The 14,328-nt window shown below is 47.5% G+C and overlaps 1 protein-coding gene across 3 annotated transcripts in view; it reads left to right on the top strand.

Moving 5' to 3' along the window:
* The window catches only part of Dscam (DS cell adhesion molecule), a 527,122-nt gene that overhangs the window by 109,081 nt on the left and 403,713 nt on the right, over positions 1-14,328 (top strand). The gene's annotated exons all lie outside the window — the stretch shown is intronic.

Below are 14,328 nucleotides of genomic sequence, written 5' to 3'. Positions count from 1 at the left end.
CACACACACACACACACACACACACACACACACACACACACACACACTTGCTCTTCAGTGCTGTCCCTGGCTAACTATGGCTTCCTGTTGGTCCATAGAGACTGGCAGGAGCTCAGCCCTTTATGGGGATCCCTTGTTTCATTTCTGCTTCTTGATTACCTGAATGAACTCTGGCACCTGTCACTTCACGTCAAACAGCCAAGAGACCCTAATGAAAACGAAGGCATGTCACCCTGAAAATACACTGAAGAACTACAGAACCGACCCGTGGTTTCAGTTTAGTTCTTTGTTTTCGTTCACCACACAACTCTGTCCACAGACCTTCTGTGCTTCTCATTTTCTGAAGGGTCTCTTCATGTTATCCTGGATGGCTTGAGTTTGCAATCCTCCTGCCTCAGCCTCCTGAGAGCTTGTATTATAGGCTTGTGATGCCAAGCCTGGCTGTAGTAGTGACTTAGAGAGAACCTGATAAACCCCTCACACTTCAGTGGATGATAAGTTCTTGCCACATTGCTGATTAATCATGTAATCTGTTCCTGTCTGAAAAACGCCGAGTTTCAGGAGTGCCCATGATTGTGGTGATGAGAATAAATACTCATCTATGCATACCAGCAGTCATGGTTTGCTAGTCTTCTCCTCTGGCATCTGGTTGGCAAATCGGGATATTCTGAGACAATAGTTAATTTGTTCAGTGTTGAAGAGAAAGGGTCTTCATATTGACATGGCTAAGCAGAGGGCACTCTGAGCAAAGAAGGACGGACCCTCATGCTGACCTGACTGGTGGACTGGAGGCTACTCCGCCATCACAAAGCTACACATCTGCTTCAGGCCTCAGCATTTTCCCTGGGGAGGGAGAGGCTTTACAGTGTTGTGCAATCTCTGTGCTTATGCAATCACAGGTCGACTAGTGAGATCAAATGAGGTCATGCTGAGTGGGCATGCTGGTCTCCTGGTGCTGGGAAGCTTAACTTTGAGGGCCTGGGGGCCACCTGAGTTTACAGCAGCCAAAGTGCATTGAGTATGTGAGCAACAGGCTTGTGCAAATCTGTGGGCCAGAGGGTCTTTGGGAATCTTGGCTAAGGAAATGGATATTTGTCCTCTGCAAGGAGTGTATGTGTGTGTGTGTGCGCGTGTGCGTGTGTGTGTGTGTGTGTGTGTGTGTATATACAGACGTCACTAGTGGAGGTCAGAGGATACAGAGGACACCTCAGATGTCAGTCCTCCCTTGCATCTTACTTGAGACAAGGCCTCTTGTTCACTGCTGTTGGCCACTGACTCCAGGCCAGCTGGCCTGTGGGCTTCCCCCTCCGTCTCTCCCTCCCTTCCCTCCACAGAGGTGGTGGGTTACAGATGCAGGCCTTATTCATGATGTCTTCCCACAGCACACTGCTCTTGCTCATCTTGGTGAGAAAATAAGCAAAGAGCAGCAGGACTGGTTCAAGGGACTCTGTCATGTCCTTCCCAAGGAACTCGCTGCATATTGTGCTGTACCCAAGCCAAATGCTCTTTGGGGTGAGAGTGGGAATGGGGATAATGGAGGCTGTAGGAGGCCTGAGGCCCACTCACAGACAGGTTGTGCTTCTTCTATACTCTTGAAGTTTCTTCTGCATTATCTTTGCAAAGAATTCTTTGGAAGCCTAAGAGTAGGACTCATGTAATTACCCCAAAGATCTTAACATCTGTTGTGGCCACCTGGACATTACCCATTCCACATGGCTTCACCTTTGCTCTCAGACTCTAGTGCACTGGATGGAGGCTTAGAGTTGTGTGTACACAACACACCCACAAACCCTACCTCCTCTTAAGTATGGTGGACTCTGACCTGCTGTCTTTTTATATCACTGAGACTGGAACAGTGAGCCATGGGGGCTGCCTGCATGATTTAATGTCCTTCTGTCCTGTAGAGCAGCAAAAACCGTTTGAATATTAATGTGGCCCCATAAAAATAGAGTGGTTTGGCTCTCAGAGTGCACGGAGTCCTTGATGCCGCAAAGAACCCTAAGATGCAATTCTAGGGAACAATGACCTTGTCTGTCTTTGTGAGTTTTGTCCGTGGTGCCCATTGAGAATTCCCTCCCATGTAGGGAGGCGGTGATGTGAAGGCCTGGCACTTTATCTCTGCTTCTGCTGATAAAGTTGTGAGAGTCTCCCCAGGGGCTCGGGCACACTAACATCAAAGTCACAGCAGAAGGGGATCCGATTTGGAAAATGGAGAAAGCAGATGCCATGCTGTCCCTGCAGCAGCTGCCTCCCTCTGTGGTTTCCCCAGCTGAAAACCCCTGTTTGGAGAGGACCCAAGAGCTTTATCTGATGGATCCATCCGTACAGGCCTAAGAATGGCTGTCTCCCTCCCACATTGGGATGGAAGGGAGAGGTTTGCTGACCCTGTGAAATAAGGAAGAACACACACTGGCAGTTTTCATGAAACCTTTGTGTAGAGTTGGGATATAAGCATGTCTGGATGTCACAGATAACCCATGGGTAACTCTGAGGAGCCCCATTGGCCCATCTCAGGGATTGTCTGTCCTGAAGAGATTGCAGAGTAGTGTACCGAGGACAGCGGAATGGGCAGAGGCATCCGGTCACAGATGATATTGCCCAGGGAGGGAAAGTTCTAGGAAATGGGCATGATGTAAGAAAGCCTTTGCATTCAGGAAGGAAGGAAACATAATGAAAAGATAGGTAAGCAAACAGGGACAGGCTTCTCTTCAGCACACCTCACCAAACTGTGCTGAAGGTCTCGGGCGCAGTCTGTTATCACAGAAAGAGAGATGTTGGCTCAGGAACTGTTCCAGGGTGGGAGTCTAGCAATGGGCATCCACAGTCTGGGAACCACAGCACCCTTCTTAGCTTCTAGGGTTTCATTTCACAGCCAGCACTGAGCATATTCAAGCTCATCTGCTATTCACTATTTGGGTAGTTCTGGAGTCAAAGGGGTAATGAGGTCATGATTCATGTGACATGAAGGACTCAGCTGTCATTGGCAAGCTTCATGTGTGGCTTCAGATATGCCAGGGAATTACTGCCTGAAAGAAACATTACAGAGGAATATCAACATGTAAAGCACATGTAGGAACCAATGAGACCTGGAATGTCCCTAGGTCCGGGTTACATGCATGATGTCTGATTTTTTTTTTTTTTTTACATAGACTTTTAGTGATGGGAGCCTCATCCACAGAACAGAAAGCACAGGGTTCAGGGAGGTTTGGAGGTTGTGGAGTGTCTGACCTGATGGACCTGCACCCCAAGAACACTTGTGTGAGGAGAGAGAGGTGCTTTCATAGTCTATCACTGACTGAACTGGTTGTCTGTGTTCCATCATCCCACGTGTCATCGGGACAGGCCACTTGTGATTCTGCTGGGTCTCCTGAGGACCCTGAGGTAATGTGTAGTCAGCAGCTGGGGTCGATGCCCTCAAATAACCCAGGAGGCCAAAGACCCAGACCACAAAGCAGCATCCTCCTGAGAGCATGATCTACCCTCAGTGCTGCAAATTGTACATCACAGGTGAGAGTCCCAAACCACAGAAGCAGGGACACAACACAGCCAGGGCAGCATTTTCACAAAAGAGGAAAGAACAGTGACTTAGCAAATTTAGCCTGAGCTAGGGAGTTGTCTCAGCAGCAGCGTCAAAGGTGTCCCTACACATGCATTTGTGAGGTGTATTTGGTACATGGCTGGTGTACATGGGGAGTGATGTATGTGTTGTGTGTGCCTATGTGCCGTGTATGTGAGAATTACACAAGCATGTGCTCCATGTGGCAGGTGTGTGTAAAACTCAGCATGGGCTCTTGCAGTAGTCTCCCACACTCCTGAATTACTGTGGAGGATTTCCCAGAGAAAGTGGCTTTCAGGGGCTGCTCAGAACACTGCTGGGAACGTAGGGGCAGGCATCTCTGCGTTTAGTTGCAGCACTTTTGAGGTGGGTCCCCATGGCGTCATAGATCTATTCGCAATGCAGGGCACAACACTGGCGAGTGAAACCCATTGTTTGCCTCCTTTCTTGATCTCTGCCGTCTGGATTATTCCCCTTCTCAGACATCATCTCCCAGGAGGCTCTGTGTATATGTCAGGGATCCCTAAGATTTTGCCAGCTTTGGCCACTTGCTAATAGAGGAGAAGTTGGCAGAGAGAAAAGGCTCAAGGGGCTGAGGGTGCCGGAGCTCCTGTTCCCTCCCTATGAAGTCACACAGAAAACGTAAACTCTACCAGCAGAAGGCTGTGACAAGGCCACAGTCACCCAGGCATACTCATCCGGGACACTCCTGCAGAGGCGAGTATCTGGCTCAAACTGCACTTATTTGTATAGTTCAGGCAGGCAAGCCCTCTTAGCTATGGTGGCAGGGCCTTCTCGAAACAATAGAGAAAGGCCTGCCATGCCAGCTGGCCTCTCTAATGGTGACAAGCCCAGAGCCGCTGAGCTGTCTCATCTTTGTACTTGTTGCTCAGTTGTTTTGCAGCCCCACACGACCACGTTTTTAGTACAACCATCAACATCACTAAGGAAGTGAGCGAACAGGTTGGCACCAGTGCCTATCATGCAAATACCCCAGCTGCAAAAGACATCTGACTCCACATGTTTTGCATGCTCCCAAAGACACCTACCTCAGTGGACCGGGACTGACTTCAGTCTGTCCATGGGGAACCTCCCTGTCTTGCCCTGTCCCTGGCATGCATAGTGCTCCATGTAAGAAATGGGTGTATACCTTGGACCAACAGAGCCCGTGTGACCCGGCACTTTCCCTGGCCTCTCTTCACCTATGACCGCTTATGTCAGGAAGGCTGAAGAGAGGAGGTCATTTAAACACAGTCCTGGCAGGAACGATGCCATGTCCTTTAGTTGTCTTTATGTGCACACTAAAATCAGGAGTCATGAAGAACACTGTCTGATGTAGCACAGAACAGAACAAAACAAAAACACAACACAAATGGGATTCAAGACTGACAAATGTAGTTTTATCTGACATTAATTTATCAGACACGCTGGAAGTGGGTGTGGCAGGAAGGCATTGTCACAGCCACGGTCACATAAGCCATAAAGGGTTCACAGGGCACACAGTCCACATTTCAGGTGATTGCTACTGGGTTATTGGGGTTTTCACCCTCAGTTTTCTTTTATCCCAGGGTGCTAGAGGGAAGATAAGCAAAAAATTCTTGATGCGATCAGCAGCGGTCTGAGGACTTATAAAAATTAGTTTCTCTTACCAAATTTCAAGATGAGACCCAAGCTCCCGGACTGTCTAAACACTCACTTGGGATGAAGCTGTGGCTGGGGTCCTCTGTGTGGGGAAGAAGGGACAGCGTTTATGGCTTATCCTAGCCCCTTCATCCCTGGAAAGGTGGGGATGATGTGAGCGTCAATCAGCCAGGCTCAGGGTTCATAGAAAACAGAAAATTGCCCATGTGTGCTGTTTGGCTTAGGGAGTAGGGGAAGGCTTCCAGCCAAGAGCTGGTGGCAAGGACTGCCAATAGGCAGCGAACCATGTTCTCTGTTCCCTGCTGTTGGAAACCTCCTCTCCAGGGTTTCAAACAGGGTACTCTTCTGCAGATACCTCTATTCTCTGCATGCTGTAAACTCTCAGTAGCCTTGGAGAAAGGCAGGCTTGAACCCAGAAGAGCCTGGTTTTAGCCCTTGGCGTGGTGGGGCGCAGCGTGTTCATAAAGAAGGTAAATGCTTGCCCTCCGTGCCAGCTAAGGAAGGTGCTCTGTGGGTGGGTTATCGATTCATGATTCGGGGTCTCTGACTGTCTCCTCCTCTGTGAGGGACCAAAATGGATCTTAAAGCCAGCATCAAAGTCCACAATGCACATCTGTCACAGACCAAGCCATGTGACCATAGGTTAGCCACATGACTTTTTATAGTTCAGTCTCCTTATTTGTAAAATACAAACAGTAGAAACAATAACATAATGAACTATTTTGAGATGGGAATTCATGCAGACTAGGCTTCTCCCATATGTAATCAAAGATGGTTTTGAACTCCCAACCCTCTTGCCTCTCCCTCCCAAGTCCTGGGACTGCTGCTGCTGTGCATTCCTCTGACTTGCTGATGAGTGCCGGGGCTCAAACCCACAGCTTTGTGTGTGTCAGGCAAGCACCCTTTGACTAAGCTTCACCACACCACACATCACACGCTTCATAAAACAGTGCTGCTTGGTGTGGGCAAGGTGTCGTGCACGAGGCTTGCCATCAGCCTTAGCCGTTGTAAACAACAGTCTTCTGCCCTCCTCAGTGTGCTTCTGAGACACAGTGACAGTTTCCTGTAAGGTGCCTGTAAAAATGGAAAAGCAAAGATAATCCGAGAAGAGTTGTTAACGCTGAGGGCACAGGGATGTTGTGGGCGAATGTTTGTCCTTCGCAGCTCTGAAGCAGTAGGATGCCGTGAGCAGGCTCTCCACAGGGTTGTGTTATAACAAACACGCGTCGGCCGACTCTTTCCTCAAATGTAAATTAGACGGTATAAATGAAATCTTCGCTGTCACAGATGATTCAGAGTGCATGAGCATAGGAATGCACAGGGTACAGACGGTTAGGAAGCCCACCATGGTATCACATACACACATCAGGCTTTACTGATGGCTCTGCCACGGCCTCACTACCCCACTTCAGAGATGGGGAAACTGAGGCCCAGAGAGCCTCAGTAACCTACCCAGGACACAAATAGCTTCACCAACGGACAACCCTGCTACTTGTAACAGTATTGAGTCATTAGGAAGGGTTTATTAAAGCTAGGAAGATATCTACAAGTAAGAACCAAGCTAGACTTAACTCTCGATATTTGATGTATTTAGGGTACTTAATTGTTTTGAAGGTAATGTGATTAATGTTGTAAAGTATGTTATATAAAGAAAAATCAAATACACAAAATTAACTGAGACAAATTAATATATTTTATTATTTAACATATTTTGATATATAAATTAACATTAATTTATTAAATTGTATAATTTATAATATAAATTGTATATTAAATTTATATTATATACATTGATATTATTAATATATTAATAATTTTTAGATGAAGTATAGTATATTTAGATTAAATATTGAGTGATGCTAAAACCATGGAAATTTGCATATGTGTTACCATCTCTTACATTGTTTTATTTTAATGTTTTAATGTAGCATTTGATAACTTTAAAGATGTAGTTAAGGTATTGTGACCATCTTTACCAATCATCCTCTCTGGTCCCCACCACCTTGTGTTGAAACCATTCTCACCAATAACTCCTGTGTGTGTGTGTGTGTGTGTGTGTGTGTGTGTGTGTACACCACTTAATTATGGTTGCTTGCATGAGCATGGCAGGGAGGTTATTTATTGGAGCATGAGGAAAACCATTCCCCTTCCCCTGGAATCTTTAACTGCCGTGGGCCCTCAGAGAGGAGCCAGCTTTTCCATTCTTTTCAGTCCCTCTGCTGCAATATTTCCTGGGCCTTGTTGTGAGTTATAAAAAAAAATCTCTAATTTGGGTCCAGATACTCAATATTTGCTTCTTTTCATCCCTTTGACCAATTATGAGTCTGTGCATAAACTTCTTGCCACTTACTACAAAGAGAAACTTCTTGACCAAGGCTGACAGTGCCACTAGCAGACGGCTATAAAAAAAGACCAAAGGATGGCCCAAGCCACAGGAGCCTGGACAAATGCTGAGACCTTTAGAGCCATAGCACGGCATTCCTCCCGCACTGGCCCCACAGCTGTGTCCTCAGTTCTCAGCTGCACTTGTCCCTTTATCTAAGCGGTGGATACGTCTGCATGCATGGCCTCTGCAGTAATGTATGGACTGTCACCCGGTGATAGGTGTTTTACACCCACTAGTGATCATGGGTATTACAATTGGAGGATGCTGAAAGAACAACATCAGACACACTCTATGACCTGGAAAGCCTAGACAGAAGGGAGTCCCATGTTGACGGAAGAGAAGTAGACAGTTGCTTGGCCAGTGGGTGCCTGTGAGCATGAGGGGGGATGGAGATGGCCGGGGAGCGCCCCATCTCACTTTACATACTTGCACTGTAAAGCTGTGTGAAGACGAAACTATCCAGAGAGTCCAAGCCACCTAAGCCGTGGGTGCAGAGCAGGGCACAGCCAGAGCCACACTGTAGGTGTTTCTCTCCTCGTCCCTGCTCTGTACTTAAACTTCTTTCCTGACTGTGGTTTACGTCTGTGGGGAGAACACAACGCCGCTGTCATCATGGCCACTTTTAAAACGTACGTGATACGTTTACAGAGGGTGTGGGTGAAACGCAGTTGTGCTAGGCACAATTCGTTCAGCTGGCGACCCTGTAACTGAGGGCCACAGAGACTGCAGTTTGAAAGCTTCTTTAGCAGTTCAGTGGAAGCCATGTGCACCTTAGGAGTCACTTTTGAAGTAGACTTAGAGCTTACTTCAAAATCAGATATTTAAATTATACTTTGGTACAAATAAAATGCTGTGCATATATATGTAAATCTTTTTCCTAATATCCTGAATCGAGAGCACGTGTGTGCATGTTTGTGGTGTGTACATACATGCTCATGCTTGCATGTGTAGGGTGCTCATACTCCTTCCATTGTAGGTGCTGTAACACATTGCACTTGTTGATATCATGGATAGGAATTTATTTCCCACAGTCCTGGAGGATCTAAGATCAGGGTGCTGGTAGATTTACCTAGTAACTGCTTGTTCATAGCTGTCTGCTGTTTCCTTGCATGCTGTGAAGAGTAGGGCCTCCTCTGTGGTCCATTCATGAGGCCCGTAGTCAGGAAGGCATGACCCATCCCCTTCCCCAAATTCCTCTGCTTAGGCTTCATGTTAGGAATTTGGAAGCACATGGATGACTTGGCATATGCCTACTCTGTGATAGGCGGAAGTTTTCTTTGATAAATATTTTCTGAGTTTGATTTCTTATGAAGGACACATGGGCAAATAATGAATCTGATGGAATGGTGTCTTATGTAAAAACCAACAAGCATGCAAGTGTCATGACTTTTCAGCCTTCTGTGCTTCTCTTCCACTGGGCCAGCCCTTGGCAATATCCCCTGTTCACTCCCAGATGGAGTAGGGATTCATGCTTAGGGAAGCCTTGCACGCAGAAGGCAAATACATGCTTTTATTTTCATGCAGCTAAACAGCCCTTCCCCATCCTCTCTTCTCATATCTCCCTTGCTCGTTTTCTGTAGCATTCCTTTGTCCTTCTGTGCCCGCAGCATCTCTTGCTGCAATTGTTCTTCCACCAGGAAAAGAAAGGATTTTATGAAGAGCCTTTATGGAGTCATTTTCAGAGCACAGATACTGTTAGGGGAGAGAGGCGCACTGTGCACCCTGCCTTAATTAGATGGCAACATTTTTAGTTCTGAGCACTGTTATCCTTTTGAATTGAAACCCTATCATTGAAAAAGCCAAATGTACTTGAAATTGAGGAGGGCCGTTTTCCAGAAGGGAATGCAACCAGGGATGCCAGATCCCGTGCTGGGGTGGCAAGGGGCACATGGACCAGGTTTGCAAGATGTGTCTCTGCAGTGATGGTTTCCAAGTGAGGAGGCTCTTTAAACAGTACTGTCTCAGAATCAAGGCTTGCAGGAGGTCTGTTTTCACCTCCTTACTAGGAGGAAAGAACACTGAAGGAAGAGCATTCCGCCTTGCAGGTTGTGTTTACATGTCTGCGGGGAATTCCTGAGTGTGTTCCAAACATTATGGTTGCTCCATCAGGAGAAAAGAGCCGCTGGCACCTTCCCCACCATCATGCTGCTGGCCACCCGCTCTCTACTCGGTGTCTCTCTGGCCCAGACGTCCATGGGGTCAGTTCTAGGTGAAAGCCATACAGCCCCATAGATGAGCAGCCTTGGCTGTGCTCCTCACATGTGTGTGTGTCTTTGTTTGTCTGTGTTCATATATGTGTGCGTGTGTGGTGTGTATGCCCATGTGTGCATGCATATGTAGACTAGAAGACAATCTCAGGAGCTCCTCAGAGCGCTTTGCATCTTCTGTTCTTTTGACACTAGGTCTGTGTCTTCCCTGGTGCTCACCTAGTGGGCGAGCCCCGGGTGCACCTACCTCTGCCCTGGAGACTTGTGTGCAGCAACAACAGTGCTTGATGGCCATTGCTGGACAGCGGGGAGGTGTTAGATGGTGGGTGGTGGTGGACAGTGGGGGGTGGACAGCGAAGAGGTGGACAGCAGGGAGGTTGTGGACAGTGGGGAGAGTGCTGGAGCCCACTGGCAGAGTCAAATGGTTCTTGAGTCAGGAGTGAAATTAATAAACCAACACACAACACCTGGGACCTTTCCAACAGACTCCTTTTAAACTAGAGCAAAAGCCCCTCAGGACAAATGAGTAAGTTTACAAGAAAGTCAAGCAAAAGGTGTGTCCTAGACAAGGACACCCCACCTGCTGTCTCAAACAAAAGGTGAAATAGACTTGGAAATTCTTCACTGACTCCAAAGAAGGCCAGTCTTTCCGATGAGATCTAAATATCAAAGCAGGCTGGAAGAGGGCTCCCAACAGGAAAGACAGCAGGAGGTGGTAGACATGGGGAGGTGCTGGACAGTGGGGGTGGACCAGAGGGGAGGTGCCAGACGGCAGGGAGGTGCTGGACAGTGGGCTGATGCTGCTTTCTTATGCCCCTTCCCATTCTTCAGTGTCTCTGAAATCTTCCACATGACAAGCTGAAGGAAATACCTGAGGGACAAGTCACCAGTGATTTTGAATTTCCAGAGTCTGTGATTAACACCAGCAGTTGGTACACTGTCTGGACAGTGTCCTGAACAGCTTCAGAATGCCAAATTTTAAAAAGTGATGAATTAAATGATGGGTTGCTTTTGTGCTGGTTTGAACACTGAAGTTCTGGTACCCAAAGGGTTGCTTATCCCAGACAAGCTGCAGTGAAATTAAAAAAGAAATCATCTTTGATCACAGTGATGGCCCTATATTAAGGCACCTCTCACCAGGCCTGACAGTAGTGTTCTGTCCTTGGACCCATGTGCCAGCAGTTGTCCTCTGATCTCCATTTACATGCCATGTCATGTGAACACCCATATTTGCGCGCACACACACACACACACACACACACACACACACACACTAAATGAATAAATATATCCTAGTGCTTAATATTGATATGATAGACACCATGACCGAGAGACATGTAAAGAGGCAAAGTTTTATTTGGCTCTCATGTCCTGATTACACTGTCGCTGCGGGAGGTCAGGGCAGGAACTCAGGAGTGGGATCAGAGGCCATGGGGGTGCTGCTCACCGGCTTGCTCTCATGGCTTGCTCAGCTGCTTTCTTACAGCACCCAGGACACCAGCCCAGGGATGGCCCCAGCCACAGTGGGCTGTCCTCCCACCAATTATTAATCAAGAAAATGCCTACAGGACAGTCTGGTAAGGTGTTTTCTCTATTGGGGTTCCCTTCTCCCAGATGACCCTAGCATGAGTCAAATTGACTCAAACACTTTAACAAGCACAAAGGGTAAGGGTTTTAAATTACACCTCTTCAGGTTAGATAAGTACACAAGAAAGCTGATTTTAACATAAAGATTTAGCTAAGGAATAGTATGATATGGTGACACAATGGTTTATAAACAACCTTAAAATCATAAAATCTTATTTTAGTACAAGTTAAAAGAACGTGACTGAGCTAGGCATGATGGCTCATACCTTTTATTTCCATACTTAGGAAGCTGAGGCAGAAGGATTGCCATCAGTTTGAGAGTAGAAATTTTCTGAAAAACAAACAAACAAAAAACAAAAACAAAAACACACCACAGAAGAACATGACTGATGAAAACAAAAAACAAAAAAATAAAAACACACCACAGAAGAACATGACTGATGAAAACAAAAAAAAAAATAAATAAAAACACACCACAGAAGAACATGACTGATGAGCCGGTTGAGGCTAATTTTTATCACAGCCATATACTGAAAACATCAAGGTATGAAGAAATGAAAAACAAATAAATGGTAGATGTAGGAATTGAAATTGTAATGACATTTGGGGAGACTGCAGTGGTGGCTGTCCTGGTCTGTGTGGTCTCTAAGTCTGAGGGGCCTGAGAGGGCCCTGCCACGGGCAGAGCTGGGCTGCGTGTGGCTGCAGTGGCCGAGGCATGTCGTGAACCTGAGAATATCTTGTTACTGGGCGCCTGGCAGGGTCCCTGTGTGCTAATTACTTCTTGGGCATCTGGTGTAGGCGATTAGACTAATCACCCGATGCTCCAGACACACCGTCCCCGTGTCTGTTTATCCCAGGATTGGCAGCGCTGAGCTCGGGGTTGCTAAGTGTTTCTATTCCAGAATAAATAATTCAAGCAGATCGTGGAGATGAGACTCGGGAAATGGAGGGGTGGCCCAGGGAATGCCTGGTGTGTACATCACAGCACCAGGACTTGAGTCTGATCCCCACACACATGGGAAAAATCTGGGTGTGAGGGCACAGGCCTGTTTCCCTGGTATCAGGGAGGTAGAGACAGGAAGACCTCACAGCTGCAGACCAGAGCCTAGCCTGCACGGTGATCCCTGAAGATATACACTTGCCATAAGTATGCACTTGTACATACATGAGCATGGACACACATAAAGATTAGGTAAAGTCACAGAAGAAGAGACAGAGGTGTAATTTCCAAGCCGTGTGGTGCTCCAGGCACAGAGGACACCCCGTTGCAAGGTAATTCTTTCTGACTGCTGCCCCAGTCTCAGACTTCTCAGTGCCCAGGACTGAGGCTGAATGGACCCTTTCTGTAAATACCCCTTGTACAGCACTAACTCACAGCAACAGAAACCGGTGGAGAGTCCTCCCAGTGAAGTGCTCCCGTGGGCCTCCCCCCTGCGGTGACATGGTCTTGTGGGAAGGCTTTTCTTGCCTGGTCACAGCAGGCCACTGCTCTTATCACAGCGAATGGGTAAGAGGACGGGAACACTCAGGCAGGCCTGACACACAGGAAAAGAAGCCTGCCTCAGAATGGGCAGAAACCATAGCCTGTTTGCCTTTTGATCAGATGGAATATACATAAACATACAAGCACAAAAGTTCCCTGCCTTCCCCCAAGCACGATCGGGCAGTAACTTGTAAACAAGGCGAGACTCTTGTTCACACATAAACACGTGAGAACTAGCAGAACCACCCCCTCGTGTGCTGAACGCCCTTGGCCTGGCCACCCACTGCATAGCTGCAAGCTGAGGTCGGATGTAGTGGGGTCATGTCTGAGTGTTCTGGAGGGGGGCGTTTGTTTGCAAATGGTTGCCTTCTCCCTGTGTCCTCACATGGTGGCTTCACTTGGGTGCCTTCCTCTGTAAGCTGCCCACCCAGTTCAACCCCCATCCCCAGCGCACTGCGCTGGAAGGCGTGGGGACACAGCCTTGTCATCCCTAGCACCGTGACCCTGCATTTTCACTGGTGCCTAATGGAGAACAGAGTGAACCCTGCTCAGGAGGACTCTGCCTGATACCTGTTCTTCAAATGTACCGGTGGGAGAGAGCAGAGGAGCCTGGAGACCTTGGTGACAGCAGGGTTTACTTATTTGCTGTCTGGATGCTTTGGCTGCGTGCATGTCTGCGCACCATGCCCGTGCCTGGTGCCCAGATTCCAGAAGAGAGCACTGGAGCCCTGAACTAGATTACAGGTGACCGTGAGCTGCCATGTGGGTAGAAACTGAACCTAGGTTCTCTGGACGAGCAGCTGCTGATCCGAGTTGCTGAGCCATCTCTCCAAACACAGGCAACAATAATACTGATTACAGACAGACACATCTCTCTCTCTCTCTCTCTCTCTCTCTCTCTCTCTCTCACACACACACACACACACACACGAAGGAATTAAGAGAAAAAGATAGATAAAAACCAAAACAGGTACTAACCCCAGGGCAGAGGCCAATGTTTATATTGTATTTTGTCACATTTAATTAATTTGCTTTTCTTAAATAATGTTAACAGAACTAAAATCTCACTGACATTTTCTGTGTGTGTTTGGGGGTGTGCTTAGGGTGTATTTGTGAATCTGTAAGCTATGGGAGTGGCCCCTTGGTGTGTTTCTTTAAATGTGTGTGGATGATATTTTGCATGCTTAAGAGTAACCTTAGGAGGCTTATTAAGTTTTTCAAATCAAAGCTGCTCTACTTTGCTATGGAAACCACACAGCAAAATGGTCTGCTTTGTTGAAACCTCAGGGCCAAGGGCTTTGGTGGAGAGAGGCTGGTACTGAACCAAGCTGAGTGTCTCAGGGAGGCAGGCCCACGCCAGACCTCAGCAAGCTGGCGCCCTGGGTTCTCTGTGGCCAGAGGCGCAGCTTTGATTTTGTATGTTTGACCACACTGGTTGGTCAGGCCATTTCCACACGTGTTCTACT

The sequence above is a fragment of the Psammomys obesus genome, unplaced genomic scaffold (genome assembly GCF_907164565.1).
Source record: "Psammomys obesus unplaced genomic scaffold, mPsaObe1.curated_primary_1811, whole genome shotgun sequence".
Taxonomy (NCBI): Eukaryota; Metazoa; Chordata; class Mammalia; order Rodentia; family Muridae; genus Psammomys; species Psammomys obesus.
This window is presented reverse-complemented; position numbering and strand designations above follow the sequence as displayed.